The sequence below is a fragment of the Diadema setosum genome, chromosome 2 (genome assembly GCF_964275005.1).
Source record: "Diadema setosum chromosome 2, eeDiaSeto1, whole genome shotgun sequence".
Taxonomy (NCBI): domain Eukaryota; kingdom Metazoa; phylum Echinodermata; class Echinoidea; order Diadematoida; family Diadematidae; genus Diadema; species Diadema setosum.
The window spans coordinates 13,623,607-13,641,362 of record NC_092686.1 but is presented as its reverse complement, the minus strand read 5'-3'; the positions used below and the strand labels follow the sequence as shown (position 1 = coordinate 13,641,362).

The window sequence follows — 17,756 nt, the reverse complement described above, 5'->3', positions numbered from 1 at the left end:
TATGAAGTGTTTTCCACTCCAGGAGATTGCTCTCATCGTTAACGATACCTCAGTGAAACCATTCTGCATTGTTCTAGATGTCCATCATTGTACCGGCAGACTACAACACCGTATAGCAGCCTATCACATAATAACGACAATTCTCTCCACTATACTTCCGCCTCTGTGAAACCGTGCGTCGATATGCACTCGACGACAACATGTGCATAAAGTCCAAGCTATATCGCATAGGCCCGTATTCGCAAGTTTTCTGATACACAACGATGCAAAAAAGAAAACAGCAATACAGCCAACCTTGTGCTTCGAGCGAGAGTACTGTACAAGATGATTATCACCATTCCATAATATCAATGATATTATCATCAAGTTGTTTGTCACAAATATTATCTCTGATGTTTTCCTCTAAGACTTACTTTAGTTGTCACCACCCCTCATTTTCGTTATCTTCGTAATTATTCATATTTCCGTTATCATAGTAATGATTTATATTTAGATTCATTTCAGGTCGTACTTGTCAAAGTTTTATTTGCTAGACTTGCTTATGTCTGAGATTCACTTTTGATTATTAATGTCTATTTGTAGTGCCGTTCATGTGAAATTTTCCTAAAACTGTGCCCAATCCTCCTACACGATTTGCGATGAACACACCTTTGTCATGGAGACTCGCATAATATTGCTCGTCTTTAGTGTACAATTTACCATCAATATCTATATACTCACGCTTCCAAGAACCACTTTTATATGGTTTGCATTCACACCCGTTTCAAATAGCATAATGCAAATTCCGAATTTTCCCAAGTGGGCAAGTCCCAGTATGACAGTCTGGCATGCATAGACAATGTTTTAAGGAACGTTAAAATATCTGGCAGTGCAGACATGTTCAGACCTGCAATAATTTGTCGAGCTTGCAAGAGCATGAACACATTAAAAAACAAAGAACAGTTTAATCTCTACTCATATGGACTGTTCTTTCGTGTTTGTGTGTGTGCATACCCCCATATAGCATTTATGCATATACTCCCTACAAGATACACGTACACTTCTTTCAAGAAAAAAAATGATGTAATACACAGATATACAAGTAACAGCATAAGTGAAGATTTCGTAGATTGCAGTGATCAAATTGGATAGGGTTGCCGCTGCTCCGAATCTGTAACGCTGATTGTGTGTAACATTTCACATGTTACAGTATATCATGCTGTATTGTTGAAGCATTATGGCTTACAAAACAGTGTGCTATCGACCCGCAATTAATAACGCTAGTGTTTTCTGGAGCAGATCAGCAAAATTTGCCAAGAGAAAAGGACAATACTCGCGGACGCCCACTGCTGGTAAACATGAACGAGTTCAGCACTGATTTTTTTTTTTTTTTTTTTTTTTTTTTAAAGCAGTTTCTAGGCCTGGTGGAGGCATCAAGCAGATGAAAAATGGCCCTTTAAGAGGAAATCCACCCCAAATATTGCCAAAAATAGAAGAAAAATCCGTACAGAAAATTCCAAAAATGACAAAAGAAAAATCAGATGAGGAAAAAAGGATGATACGAAATTTCACATTTTTTTCCGGAAAACATTTCCTAATCAGTCGTTATAAATATTCAAATGAGCGCTTTGACGATGTCACGCCCTCACAATTTGTCATGTATGTGTATAATATATGAAATTCGGAAAACATGTTAGTTTTAGCTAATGCAGGTAAAAGCATATCCCCCTACCGAAATATACATCAGATTTAACATTTGTTCGTTTTTATTTTGTTGGTTTAAGTTTTATGTTATAAGTTTTATATTCATACAGGTGAAATATAAGATTTTTTTTGCCATTTATTATATGAAATGAATGAGAATTTGGGAGAGCATGACATTTGTTGTCAGGGAAGTGGGAAGAGACCTTCCCACCTCCCTGATGACATCATCAACCTGCTGATTTGAATATGCATGTACATAGACTGAAATTTGAGAATGTCATAAGTTCCTTACTCATCCGATTTTTATCATCTTTGAACTGTTGTTCAAGGGTTTTTTCACTTTCTTATAAAGTTGATAAAATGCAACAATTCAACTCAAATTAGATTCATTTCAGAATGGATTTCTTTTTTTAAATACAAACTAATGTGTCAATTCATACACAAATGTCATGATCGAAAAGCTATGAATTTTTAATCAGAATCATAGATGATTTCGGTCAACAAAATAATGTGCATTTACAGTCACAAGTCTGTGCAAATAGGTAGACTCTACATTGTATGTAGCCCCAGGGTGGAGCAAATTACAGAACATTCAAGAAGGGGTGAGTGGACCTACATAAGCCACAGAAATTCTGAAGTAGGCAGAGTACTGGTTCCCAATACCTCTGCTGTGAGAGTTACGTCACTTCTGACTATGAAGCGACTTGTTACAGTCATTCCTGTGTTATCTGCTTACCTGCTATATTTGAGGAGATAAGGCTTAAGAGACATTTTGCCTGCAGAGAATTAATTTGCCTACATTGGAGACAGACTCCATTTTTATGTCAATGGACATTGCTACATGACAGCTGTGACGTGCTGGATCATTTGCTGGATTTTTATTCACGCATATCAACTGGATGCGGTCATCATAACGTATTGATTCTGCACGTGTCGCTGTTGGTTTATTCTGTGGATATATTTTCGGATTACCACTACCGTAACCTGTGTCTATCAATTTACGTCGGAAGAATCATTCATCGGTGCATCAAGGATCATTCATCTGTGCATCGAACATCGTGTTTGGACATTTCCAGGGGATTACGTGGACCTTGTGATATCAGATTTGACTGTCATGCATGTGATTCAACTGCCGATTGATAATTGTTTCTATCGATTTATTGTGAATAATCATTACGAGACTGTACCGGCAATATTATTGTAAATTAAACCGCCCGAACATCAATGTATTGGTTCTTTTGTGCGATCATTCTCAGCGTGATTTTGGTTGTATCGAAATATACTGTATATATTATAGTTATATTGTAACTTCATCAAACATCTTTTCTTTGCCAATGACTCCAACATTATCTTGTCACATTATAACCTCACAGCCTTTCTGGATACATAGTGAATGGAATTGTCAGATCTAAATATGGATTCAATCAGACATATTGTCTCTTAATGTAAAACACACACACACACACACACACACACACACACACACACACAAAAAAAAAACAGGAACGTATCTGATGTTTTCCAAATGCCATACAATAAACATGAGTAATGGCCATTTAATGCACGTAAAATTTTCAAATATATTAGGCCTTTATATGGACCAAGTGACCTAATGGGAATATGAAGTGCAAATGCATACTGACTTGAGTTGATCTATGATATCCGGAACACTATTTATGTCTGCAAATGAAATACGTGTCATTTATTCCATGACAATTTTCCTCCATTTTTTTCTTCAAATTCGTGGGATAGGCACACACACACACACACACACACATACAAAACAACATTCAAACCAATGTTCTGTCAAGGACATCATCTGTCAATCATTGGTTGTATACTTATACGATTAACAAAACAAACAAAAATGTTGGAGCACACTCTTTCTTACACTGAGCACAACTTGCATGTTTGCAATAAACTACTAGGTCTTACAAAAACATTTCCCACTTTTGATTCTTAATTGTTCAAAAACTACATATCAGATGAAACTTATTGATATGAGTAATAGCTGAATAGTGTACAATTTTGTTTCATGTGATTTGAATATGAATATTAGTTTCATGAAATCAATGATTTATTTCAATGTTAGGTTCCAGATTTTGAGCAAATTTTAACCCTCTGTACAAAACTTGAACTTTACACAAGAACCAATGATGTGTATGTGAGTGTGTGCTTACAATGACCCTGAAAAATGGACATGGCTACCACCTGTTCAGAGCTCTGCTGCAAGGCACATGAATGCTTTATTAATTATTCATGTTGATTGCCCTGAGCACTGCTAGTCTGAATTCATGACACAGGGTGATATGCATGCACATGAAAAAAGTGAGCACTTGTTTCCATGTGCTTGCATACACCGCATTTTAGAATGAATAAAAACTAGTTGTGATTGTGGAATTCCTCATGAATATGTAATAGAGCATTCCGATCCTGGCCATTGTCCAGGACCATGCTGGGTATCAACAACACACTCCTATACACACCAATAACCCTCTGTGCGAAGTTGAAGTTTTGTACAGAGGGTTGAAAACAGAGCAAAATCTGAAACCTAACTGAAAAATTAATGTTGAATTTAACGAAACTGAATCATGCTTTCTTTTTCAAATTACCTCCTTCAAAAATGTACCCTGTTTAGCTATTGCTCATATCAATGTTAGTGTTATCTGATATATATTTTTTTGGACTATAAAGGATCAAAAGTGGGAAATGTTTTTCGTAACACCTAGTACTGATATGATTAACAAAACCCGAATTCTTATCCACATACTGATTTTAAATCATTTTTTTTCCTTCTGTGGAAATCAATTCCTGTTAAAATCTTGACTAAACTTGTTTTCAATTAACTTTCATCATTGTGTCAATAACCAATCACGGCTTGGCACACGTAATATGCATGAGTTTCGGAAAACGCATGACTATGTAATTCTGATCGCTTTAACCCCAAAAGACGAAAAGCCTCATTTCACTTTCAACGTACTTATGCAGTTTAAAAAAAAAGACGCATAAAAAAGTCACATTTACCTGACACAAATTTTGGAAACTTTCTTCCGTTGGCAGCTAGAATCTCCGCTTTCATTGTGGTTTTATCATTTTGCTAGCATATTTCATATCGACAAGGAATCGTCCAAACACACACACACACACACACACACACACACACACGGAAAGATTTTCGCAGAAAACAGGCACTACTCCCCTACTTTGGAATCGAACGGACCAATTAAGTGACATTGCCTAACACAAAATTTTGTAATTACCGTGATCGTGCAATATAACAAAGACGGATATTTGTCCATAGGACATGAATATTGACAATTGGCTTCCAGGATTCTAAAAGTAGAACTTAATACGTTATTACAGGTAATGTTTTCGACAAAACCTCAACCAACTGACCATCTCAGTGATATTAATATCTTGTGTTCGTCTATATTATTTTTACAAATTAAAGTGAAACGCTTCTAATAATGGCTCTCTATTATTTTCAACAGCAAGGTATGTACAGGTTTAGAGATCAAATCCCCCAGTGTTTACAATGGTCAGTAAATTAATACAGTAACTGCAAAGAAACTGTTAGACACACAATAAGAAACTCATCGGACTTCAAAGTTTCACATGCAAGAGTGGTATCTTCAAGGTACTGTGCAACTTGAGTGTCACATGTGGAGACTCGAAATAAAGACTGTAGCACCATTCCACCTTTGAATTATTTACAATTTTAATACAGGATAGCGACAATATTTTACAAGTGTTTTTAAAAAAAAAAAAAAAACAAATTATGATTCTATGACACAAAGGAAGTGTAGTATCCACTTTCGACTCAAGATCATTTGACTCATCCGATGCCACATACAGCGAAATCAATTTAGCTGAAATAAAGGGAGAAATTGTTGTTTATTTGTTTGTTTTTGTTTTTTAAAAGGATCCTGTTCTGATCTAGTGTTCTGATCCAATTTCGAGTCAAAACATCTAACTTTTCAGCGTATCCACACTTATTCTTGTCAGGTTTGTGCCAAACTGGATCTGAAGATCCAGATATTATGTGAAGATAAGAAAACAATCTATAAATGTTTCTTTGCATAGTGGCAGCCAGTGGCAGCCAAGATATTTCTTTATGATGGTAAATATCTACTTTTCATCGCCCCTAATTGTTATAAAAGATGAGCGGTATATGCACACTGGTACATACATAAGTATACTGTCTACGCGAATTAAGATTAATGAAATGAAAATAGAAATTAATCAGTTTTACATAATTATCTTTACACAATCCAGATACACATACAGATTGGTAGAGAATTGTACTTGAAGATCAAACCATAATTCAGTTTCATCTGTTGGAAGTGATCGGAAAAACGATGAAATCAGTCTTTGACTGTCAATCTTATCCACTCTTTAGAGCCGCAATGACCTTCCGAGGGATCATGTTTTCGAACAAAACTTTTTTTTTTAAACAACTCAGCGATAACCTGTACAAAAGTTGGCTTAACATTAATCGTTTCACCCTGTCTGCGGTGAAGGGGAAACCTACACTGATAGTATCAGATCATTTAATATTTTAGAACGCCTTTTCCACTGGATTCAAAGCGCTATAAGATGATAGCCCTGGTCGCTATAGGAGTTTTACCCCCCCCCCCAAAAAAAAAACAAACAAACAAAAACAAAAACAAAAACAAACACAAAACAAAACAAACTTCACACTTTGATTGAAGTGATTAAGTGTTGGCAATAATTTCAAAAGAGGAGGAGCCTGTTTAATAACCTGGGAGCAGCAGAGGAGGAGGCTACATCGCCAGCTAGTTTGTTGGTGCGTGGTTGAGTGAAGGTATACTGCAATACTGATGATGAAAGACTAGGGCGCCTATGTGAGCATGTCATACCAGACACTCCCCAATATACACTGAAGATCTATTGCTGACTACTTTGTAGACCCCAGTACGAGAAGCTTGAAATATGTGACTCTGCACCACAAAACAAACAAAAAGTCGCCAGACATGGATTTTAGTTAAAGCCAGATTCTGAAAGAGCAGACGCTGAGCTTTAAAATGATGTATAACTCAATTCAATTGGATTCTTCTTACCTATATAAATACAGGAAAGAAAGCACACACTCTGGAAAGTTTGAATAGGAGAAAAGAGGCTTTGAAGTTCAGGGTCTATTCAAGTGCTTATTCTTTATTATATAAACTGTGCTACCTGCATGAATGGGACAAAAACATGATGTTAACCACTGCAGCACCAACAATTAAGGTATTATCAGATTAAGCTGAAATTAAGCATGGTCTATTACCACATTCTGACCATGATAAATGTCAACTTTCAGAGCAGTAGCATCATCCCTTCAAAAGTTATTAGAGTTGAAAGTGAAGAGGGTGCTATATTTTCAAGAAATGGAAGGGGCCTATAAAATAAGAAAAACCTGATCACAATACTCCACAAAAAAGGAGCTGTTTGTGTGTGTGTGTGTGTGTGTGTGTGTGCGTGTGTCTATTTGTTAGATCTATTTTTTTTCACATGTTATCATCAGGACTCTGATGCCTAGAGATATGTGCCGTAAGACGTCTGGCGTCGAGCTTCCTCATCTTCAGATCTTCGACCATCATCTCTTCGTTGATGGCCAATAACATCACACCATCGATGTCCTCTTTGTAGAATATATCGCAGTATTCGGACAGACCAATGTCACGAAGGAGATCCACCGTGTCTTCAAGATAAAACAGAAAAGAATAGAAGAGGAACCACAAATTTAAGGTAAATAAATAAGAACTAAACGGCATCTTCAGTTAACGATGACTAGGTGTGTCCTCTCTCATTTAGAAATCTAGTATAATGAGAAAGAACGGAAATGAGTGAAAAACAAAATAAACAGGGGCTGATCCAGGAATTCCTTAAAGGGAGCGCCTTTACAAAAACTTAAGGGGGCGCCCCCCCCCCCATTTTTTTTTTGTGTTATTTCTTTATTTATATTTTAATTTCTTTTGATAAGCCTTCATCACGTTGACTGTTATGATGGAATTCATGAAAGTGGATAGACAATGAAAAAGGGGGTGCTAGTTAATAGATTTGAATTTTCTGCCATGTATATATTCTAGAAGGTTAATAATAATGAGAGTTGGGATCGAGCCTACCAGCAGTGGTCAACTTCGGTGAAACATTCTTCGCTAAGGATAGTGGGGTGCAGTATCCGTCTCCCTCGAGGTCTTCGTAGACACCATCGCTACTGTATCTTTGCATTTGGTCCAACCTACTTTGCAATCTACCAATCTCAGCACGATCAGCCTGTTGTGACGAGATGATGTCATCTCTTTCTCTTCTTAGAGCCTTGGAGAAATGAGAATGCATATAAAACGTTCATTCCACATGGGCATGAGGGAGTCCAGGTTATGACAAATTGGAAAAGAAAAGTAAAAGTAAATTGTAAAGTACAATCCCGCCCTTCGAACCATGCTTCCCCGCTTCAGACGGTCAACCGTATACACATAACGCTCTTTCCAGATTTTAAAAGGTATCTCCTTTAAAGATGGAAATAGTTAGGATTTTGAACCCCATATCAAGAGCTTTAGAGGGGAAGCTTACTAGCTTACGGACAAGTGACGTGACAATAATGGGTGTTGTTCGTTATTCCGAAGGTTCGTTAATCCGAAACACACAAATTCCCTATACCTAGAGGTTCGTTAATCCGAAAATGAAAAAAGGTTCGTTAATCCGAACATTTGTGTCGTTATTCCGAAGGTTCGTTATTCCGAAGGCTCGTTTATCCGAAAATGAAATAGGGGTCGTTATTCCGAAGGTTCGTTGATCCGAAAATGAAATAGGGTCCATAACGAGCCTTCGGAATAACGAGCTTTGTCTCATTTTCGGATTAAATAACCTTCGGAATAACCAACCTTTTTTTTTTTTTTTCATTTTCGGATCAACGAACCTCGGAATAACGAACCTTATTTCATTTTTCGGAATAACGAACCTTCGGAATAACAAATCTTCGGACTAAAGAGCCTTCGGAATAACGAACCTTTGGAATAACGAACTGTAACCACAATAATGTGCAGCGCCATGTCCCGGAAAAAAAGGCCAGCCCGGCATGGTTTGCTGCAAAAAATACACAGCCAGCACAATTCATTCCGGAGAATCGGGGCAAATACCAACAAACTGCATTGACCCTATATCGGAACTTATTGTTATCTGATAATTTTCGAAATATCAAGGATCAAAAGTTGGAAATGTTTGTTTGTTTGTTTGTTTGTTTGTTTAAACTTATGGCATGTTTCTTTTGTTTACTCATTCAAGTGTTCAGCATAACCTTACACAGTTTTACAATGGAACAAACGACAGCGACTATTTTCCTCTAGAATTTGACCCTTTCTACATTCATCTATATGTCAAGGTATTTGACAATGGAGCCATGATATAGGCGATATACACGCCTGTGATAAATTCGATACCATGTTACTTTAACTTACCACTAATTTATCTCCACACTCTTTCTCGGTGTTGAGTAGTTCAATAATCCTCTGGAGAGATTGGTAGGACGGATGTGGCGGAAAGGTCAATGATGATTCAAGACAATGTCATTTTTAGCTAGCATTTGATTTGATTTTTTCATTTGATTTGATTTAATTTCTGCCTTTTTCCAACTCACACATAACAAAAAAATACACACATTTAGAAATTAACCTTACACGACACATAAGCAAGCATACTGTCTTACAAATTAATTCAAAGTACACATATCTACACACACACTATGAACATGACAGTATTCGATGTATAAGACGGATAGCATATCATTCACACACACACAAAAAAAAAATGTTCAGAGGCGAATCGTTGAATCAACAGTTGTAGATTATGTAAATAATAATTGATTATTCATTCAGAGTATATCATGTCGTTCCAATAAACGAATTTCAGAAAAAAAAATATAACAGAGGGGGATTTGAATAAATTGATTTGTGAAATTAAACGTTTTTTTGGTTAACAGAAAAGCAGGAGACCGCGATCATAAGCAGCAGCTTGACATGGATCGAGGCCTCGGACTAAAATTCGATACTTAAAATCGATTTACATATCTGTATGACGGACGTGTCTACAAAATAGAATCAATGGTCAAATCAAAAATGTCGTAGTAAATTATGAAGTCAAAAATAAAGGGAAAATTCAAAATAGTAATCGTTTATTTGTTATCAATAGGCATTCTTTACTATAATACTGTGCTGAGGTGAGTGCTGCGCTGTGCTGTGCTGAGCTGTGCATACGATGAAATACATTTTGTTAATCTAATGTTTGGGTATTATAGTTGCTTCTGGTGTATTTTTGTGTCACATGTATGTCTGCTACATACTTCTATATACAATATCAACAATTTTGATGTGCAGCAAATTACTAAACCAATACTATATCAATATAAACTGTTTATGAGTGAACATAAAAACCCCAAAACTTCTTATCACTCATACATCATTATATTTCGATAAAAGATACTTTTTCATAAGTGCCTTGAAAGAATATGATTCTTGTGGTTGTCTTGATTTGCTCAGGGAGATTATTCCAAACGTCAGGTCCATAGTGTCTAATTGACTTGTGAGCTATCATTAACTTGGGATTGAGGAGGTCATAATCTTTGGAATGTCAAGTTGGGTAAGCGTGGACGCTGGAGTTCACAGTGAACAGGTTGTGGAACGAGGAATGGAGGGTGTTGGATTTGTATTTGAGAATGAATATTGCGCATTGTAATGTATGAATATCGTTGATTTCAGAGTTTTCAATAAAGAGAATAATGGTTCAGAGTTTGCAAGATAATGTGAGTTGGTGCAAATGTGGAGTGCTCTTTATTTGAGAAGGTGAACTGATTGAATTTTTGTCTTGTTAGAATTTGCCCATACCATATTGCAATATGTTATGTATGGTAAAATCAGTGCATTATATAAAATAAAAAGAGACTTTTCTATCAAAAGATCTTTCAGTTTGAACAATATACCTATGTTTCTCGATACAATACCACTATATTATTTACATGTTCATTCAAGGTAAGATTAGCATCAATAGTTACACAAAGAAATTTAGTGGACTTTTTTTTTCTACAAGGGGTAACCCATCAATATATAAATTACATTCAATGTCAGAATAATGAACATTTTTGAAATATATAAGACTAGTTTTATAAATATTTAAAGATAATTTATTGCATTTGAACCAAGAAGAAACTTTGTATAATTCAAAATTAAGTGTGCGGATAAGTATCTATGGATCTTTATGTGAATAAAATATATTTGTATCATCTGCAAACGAAATGTAAGTAAATATTTGTGAAACATTAATTTTATCATTAACATAGATAAGAAATAACAGAGGGCCTAAGATAGACCCTTGTGGTACTCCACAACTTATTTTTAATCTCCTGGAGGAATATGAATCAAATCAACATATTGCTCACGGTTAGATGAATAATCGGTGAACCATAGCAGAGGTATTCCTCGAATTCCATAATGCTTTAATTTGCGAATAAGAATTTTATGATCAATAGTATCAAATGCCAAATATGACATTTCTATACACTAGGTTCGTATAGTCTGTTTCATTTAGTTTCGAGAAATATCCGAATAATAGAAGATGCGGCAATGAGTGATCGAATTTCCAACAAACATTTTCATAATGTTTAGCCAGCATATATGCAGGTACCTATAGGTCTATAAACTCGTCATCACTTCACTTGATAATACTTAATCTGGATTTGAATTCAGCCCGTAAGAGAGTGAAGATATATTTTGGCCTATCATTGTTTCCTATAGTTAGCAACTGTTTTGATGCTCAAATTTCAAATTAAAGTTTATTCCGTTTTTCGACAATAAAAAAATAACATAATATACATCACTGTTACTTCAATATCTGTTAAGCCCGATTACTGTTCTGTAATCCACGCAGTGGTAATGCTTAAATGTATGGCCTGATTTCATGCTTTGTTCAAGTCAAATATTTATGGAGAAAAAAAAAAACCTATGGCTATATATAATAACTGATAGCATTTGTAGCTTTGTGTTATGGACGGGCTTGTAATTAAATCAGCACACATATTGTTTTATTTTTCTTACGCAAAGAGCTTGAAGTTTATCTAATAACTACACTTTTTTTTCCATATTCCGTCTTATTTGATTTGATGTTAGCCACAGATGCTTTCAGGGTATTACGTTATCATCAACAGAATCAAATCTACGTGCCACATTTCTTTTTAAAAAAGTACGAAAATTACCTGTCCAATATGTTTAAACAAAGATTAAAAAGTACCTGTCACACGTACTCTGCAATGTTTTTTTAAGTCTTTTTTCACTAGCAAATTTAAGAAATGTCTGACAAGTGAATAAAGCCAATGTCTAAATCTATACTTACGATGTCTTTCTGTTTAATCTCTTTTCTCAGTTCTTTGATGGTCTGTTGAGCGGTTTCAAGTTTGTTCGCGACATCGGTACTGCATTTGAGGGTGTTATAGTTGGGCAAATCAGTTCATAAGTGTTTATACGACTTACAATTGAATGATTATGGTTATCTATTCAGATGAATTCAATTATCGTCTATTTCCATTCAACAGAAGGGTGAAACAAAATACAAAGCATACATTTCACTATTGTTGTTTATTTAACTATTGTTGCTTATTTAACTAATTTAACTAATTTAACTAATTTAACTAATATTGTTGTTTATTTAACTAATTCAAATTGCAGGATATACATTTTGCAGTGTACCACTACCAGAAAGTATATAATGAAACATTATTATGTGCAATTAAAGGGGATGACTAGTAACTGATCAGTGGGTATTAGTGTGAATGCTGGGGCATGATTGTTCCAACTCTTGTGGGATTCATTTAAGAGTACATTATATATCTATTGTTGTGTGAAAATTATTTGCTTCAGAACGGTCTCACATTCAAATAATGTGCAGTTTAATGCCCCGTCACTGTACAGGCATGCTAACCTGGAAACATAAAGTGCACATAACTTGAATATGAGACCATTCTGAAGCAAATAATTTTCACACAACAATAGATATACTATGTACTCTTAAACGAATCCCACAAGGATTGGAACAGTCATCCCCCAGAATTCCCATTGATTCCCACTGATTAGTTACTTGCCATCCCCTTTAAGTTGACTGTCCAAGAATAGTCAATATATGCATTGCAAGGTTGACAGAAAAGTAAATGTAACGATGGAAAAGAGTTGTCCTCTGAAAAGTACGGCTTGTAAAACATGGATTAGTCGATACGTAATAATGTAAGTAAGTGTATCATCAAGAATTTATTCACGTACCCATTTTACAGCGAAAATAAAGCTGTTAAATGTAATGCGGACAATAATCACAACCAAAAGACACTACTAAGTGCGTGGCACTTGTTATGGTGCCACGCACTTTAAGATGCATCAACTCAATCAAATGCATCATGCATTATCATAGGAGTTTAACTGTCTGATATACGTAATAATGAATATGATTCAGTGCGCACTGGTCACTATGGTCCTAGCGCGTATAGCTTGTTATGGTATCACGCGCTTAAAGTGCGTTAATTCAATCCAAATGCATTGTTCAATGGTATCATTTCTGGGATGTGATAATTGCCTGGGGGGCATTTCATGAAGGAACTTGTCGGATAAAATGTCCGACAAGTCAATTATATCCGACAAGTTTTGAGAAATCAGCCAATCAGACTAAAGAATTTCTCAAAACTTGTCGGATATAATTGACTTGTCAGATATTTTATCCGACAAGTTCCTTCATGAAATGCCCCCCTGATGATTGCGCCTCATGGAGGTTGCATGAAACTCCGAGTAGCAATAAATACGGATGAACCTGCAGTCAACCGCGTGAACTTGTTCCAATACTTATATATATATATATATATATATATATATATATATATATATACAATCGAACGAACCAGTAAAGCAAAAAATAGAATAATTGTCTCTACAGTTTAAATTCTAAAAACATTTTACTGAATTTTACTGAATATAGAGGAAAGCTACCTTATAATTCCTGTCGATAAAATTGTTCTTCCCCTTGTCTTATAGAGAGATGAAATGACTCTGTGAGCTACCAATATGTAAGTGCAATGTCATGGTGGCGTATTCTTTATAGTATTATTTTGTTCTCCTTTCTCTTTTTCATAGGAACACCAGCTAACATGATCTGGATTAGTTGAGAATATGTTGTTTGTTATGTTAATCAATGAAATTGCAGAAACTACATATCTGTGGTTTGTGTGTTGTGTCATCTTAATAAAGTTCTTATCATTCTCAGTTAATGTTTCATAAGGCAGAGAGGCCCCCCCCCAAAAAAAAAAAAATCCTTCAAGTCACTACTTCGTTTCTTTTTATGTTATGATTGTTTGCTCCAATTACTGAATTATTAAAATCCTGTATATTCCTTGATTTGAAACTTTTCAATTACAGGTAGAAATCATGATTACTACTATTTTCCTTATTTTTTTTTTCCTTTATAGAGAGATACATTTTCTTCAAATATTTCAATAAATATTGATCGCCACCAATTGAATTTAATTGGGCTTAGTAAGATTTTACTCTCCTTTGACAGATTTGTTTTGTTTTGTTTTTTTCGTAACATGTCTCCATTTGCGTGTCGCTTAACAGTTCTCTGTAATTATGACGTACAAATCCGTTTAAAATCGATTATTTTGTAACATTGTGCCTTGCAATTTGTAGAAGAATGGTTGTTCGATTTTTGTGAGTCTGCTTGTGTTTCTTTGTGAGTGTATGTGTGTGTGTATGTGTGTGTGACAGTATATGTAATACCCATTACCGTAATAACTATGTCATGTGCACCCATGCATCAGTTTGTCTTATCATATCCGTGCTTTATACCTATGTGTATGTCGGTATTATGTCAGTTTGGTGTATTCATTTGCTGATTCAATTCACTGATCTTCTCAGATGTCATGTTACTGATCAGTGAAATTAGTATACAAATAAGCAATTGATAAACATACTAATTAGTTCCTAAACTGGCATCGTATTTTAACAAAAAATAAGAGCTCCTGTCCCCATATATCTTGAATTGGCAATTTGTTGTTGTTGTTTTTTCTTCAGATTTTGTGTAACTGTAATGAAATTAACCAGTTCAATCTATAATGTAAAATTTAGAGTACAACACATAATGAAGACTAGATGATTTTTTTTTTTTTTTGCAGCAAAACTATCCCAAATAATGATGTAAGGGAACTTTGCCCAAACGGAAAACCATCATTGTTATGTTTTCTTGCAACATTTTTCTTTCTACATGTCTGAGGAGTCATAGTTACCGTGAACGGTGTAGGCCTATAAGTTCTTTGAAGAGTAACACCTAGTTTGACCTCTTATTGTTCTTCCATAATCATTATAATCATCATTACTGTTTTGAGGGGGTTTAGGGACATTTTCTTCAAACGTATAATTATGATTCTGGCACAATGTATGGCCTACAGTAAAATTATTCCAGACAGGAATACTTAGCAAATTACAATCACCCAATATGACGTCATTTTTACGACGCTTGACTCTCAACATTTGTGAGAATGGAAATCTGCATACCTCTGTTCATAATAATTATTCTCCTTAAAAGATTAGTTCTAATACGATTTACGATACACCATGCAATCATATAATCGGATTTTATTTTGATAAAGTATGTTGAACTTGGAAATCATTCCTCAAGGTGTTCTGTAATACAATAATAACGTGCACGACGCAGTAGATTATAGTTTGCTCTCCTTGAAGAGTAAATGGACACAAACCTCAATGGTCTGTCAGACCTGGGCGGTACCGGCGGGCGCGGGGTCTTTGACGCCTGCCTTGCTACATTTTTGAGAGTGGAAATCTGCACATCCCTGTTCATGATAATATTCTTCAACTTCTTCTGTTCCTGTCGAATAATACTTCCAGTCACTTCCTTTCCTGCAAAGAGAGTTGAACAGGAGCTCAGAATGAAAGAAAACACGACAAATCTATATTCATGTTACGATAATACAAGATTATATCCATATAACTGTAAGTCAAACACACTTCTCAGAAGATAGGGGAAAGAGCTTATGGTGAGACCTTCATTTTAATATCAACACTCTTAGCAAAAGAAAAAAGAATTAAATATGCAACTGACGGAAATCGCGGAGACCATTCGACTGAACATAAGCGAAAACATTTATTTAACTCATGATCACTCTCTCATGATGGGTCTAGCTTTGTATCTATATGCTCACGTACACTGTATATATTATATACATAAACTTATGTGTCACCCTGCATCACAAAACCAATAAAAAGTCATCAGACATGGATTTTTAAGTTGAGGGTATATTCTGAAAAAGCAGACTTTAAGCTTTAGACCTTTGTATAACTCAATTCAAATGGACTCTCCTAATCTATCTATATACTGGAAAGAAAACGTGTACACTCTGGAATAAGTGTGGAATGAAATTAATTTTTTTGAAGTTGAGGGTGTACTCAAGCGCAGAGCCGTGCTCTGTGCAATCAATGAGACAAAAACAGGATAAAAAAACTCCTTCGCAACAACAATGTAGAAATTTTTAGATTTAAGCTGATTTTAAGCCGATTTGAAAATGAAGAGTGTGTAAAGGCAGGTTTTAAAAAAGGAGCAGGTGTTCTAAAAAGATAACTGATGAAAACACAATTTTCATTTGTTTCGAAGAAAAATTGTTTTATCAGTAAATGTCAAAAAGTCAGGATTGACTGTAGGTGTATCAGTTTCACCTATTTTGAATCCTCGAGTAAAACCAGGGCGTGAAACATTTTGTTGGTGTTGTATGTGAATTTTGGTTTTTAGATTTTAACTAGGCAGATGTCATTTTATCCGTAGTGTTGATGGCTTATGAATGGGACATCGCCGAACTTTTGAATATGTTAGTAATAGTAAATTCTCATTTACATTTTCATTGTTCATAATGCCTCGGTGTTACTGTGGTCTCATGTACCTTCATGGCTGTGGGCCCACTCTTGGAACACATCCGGTATCGGCTTGGGTATTGGACGCATTTCAGCAGGTAACCTGGGTTGGGTAATGTCTACCACATCCCATGTGGCGTTCACACGGTTGAATACCGGCGGTAAGAGAGATCGCACCTCTCGAAACGTCGTTTCCATTAGGTGAAATTCCAAGGACGTGCTGAGGGGTATTGAGAAAAGGGTGTTGTCTCTGGCACGTGCAGTGATGACGTGATAGTCGGTGTAATGGTGATGCAGCATTACAATTCCATCTTTCGAAATCTTTCCCGTGTCAGTATTGTCAGTATCTACAAGGCGCAGGCGCTGAGTGAGTATTTGTAAGAAGATAGAGAAAGTTGGAATGACCCACGGTGAGCGGTTGAGAAGTGTAGTGATTAGGATAAACACCTCAAATTGTCTTAAAACTTTCAATACTCTTAAAATAATGGCAATCTTCTCTTTTCGGCATTATGTTAGTACATGCAGAGATAACCACGTTACACGTCAGGGAGATTGATTCCTCAGTCTCTTACCTGTGGCATGTCATACTTGAGCAGCGCGGAAAGTGGAAGGTGATCAGCTATCATGGTCGAGTAGGTAGCCATGTCCATTGCTTCTGGAAACCTGACCTCGGCACCACGTTCGTTGATCCCAACCAATACCTGGAATACGGAAGATAAAATAAAGGCTTGCCATCTTATCTCATCTCACCAAATGATGAGTTTTCATTATTTTGTTTTATGCGTTAGTGTGTGTGCCTGTGTGCAGGGGTAAGATTAATGTAATAATAATGAACGTGATATGCTCATTAGAGGTGTGTGTTGTGCGAATCGAGAGAGTGTTGCGTCTAAGGTGTAAAATGGTTTACTGCGACGTGATGCTTGAGAAAAATAGTTACCTTAATGTGCATAGAATACTTGAAAAGCACGTAAAGATCTTTGAATACGATTTGGATATTGTTTAGTCTCAGTGCCCTTTTGTGTTCCTTGAGTCTCTCGTTCAATACCCTGAGAAGTAGACTAGTCCATGCTAAAGACAAAGTCCCAAGGCAAATAAGGTCAGGCATTGTATATAAGATCACTTGTACTG

General features: G+C 35.7%; 1 pseudogene; it reads right to left on the bottom strand.

Moving 5' to 3' along the window:
• Positions 1 to 7,193: 7,193 nt before the first annotated feature.
• The window catches only part of LOC140242629 (uncharacterized), a 28,832-nt pseudogene continuing 18,269 nt past the window's right edge, over positions 7,194 to 17,756 (bottom strand).